Raw genomic sequence first — 441 nt, forward strand, 5'->3', positions numbered from 1 at the left:
AAATAATGGTATTCCATAGTATTACCGGTATGCATTTATAAGTGACTTTATACACAGACGTGCGCATGCATTTTATACTATACACAATTTTAATTAATTATACACACACACACACACACAATTAAAATAGATAGGTAACGTAATAGAGTACGTTATAACTTGTTATAGCCACGATCTCCATGTATGATATTGATGAAATGTCATATAACCATTAATGTATTGACGGACGTAATGACATTACAAATTGATAACTCGTCGAAAAACAACCTGCTGTCCTGAGTTGTTGAGTAATCCTCTGGAGCTGCTTTGAGATGATTTATGTTCGATGCGTTTTCATTTCGACATCGCTCGTCAGAGAACACAACCTTCTTCATCCTCCCCTCCTCTTCTTCACGCGCCTCTCCTTCGCTATAAAAGGCGGCGAGTCTCTTCCACAGAGTC

This window comes from Carassius gibelio, chromosome A7, assembly GCF_023724105.1.
Source record: "Carassius gibelio isolate Cgi1373 ecotype wild population from Czech Republic chromosome A7, carGib1.2-hapl.c, whole genome shotgun sequence".
NCBI lineage: Eukaryota > Metazoa > Chordata > Actinopteri > Cypriniformes > Cyprinidae > Carassius > Carassius gibelio.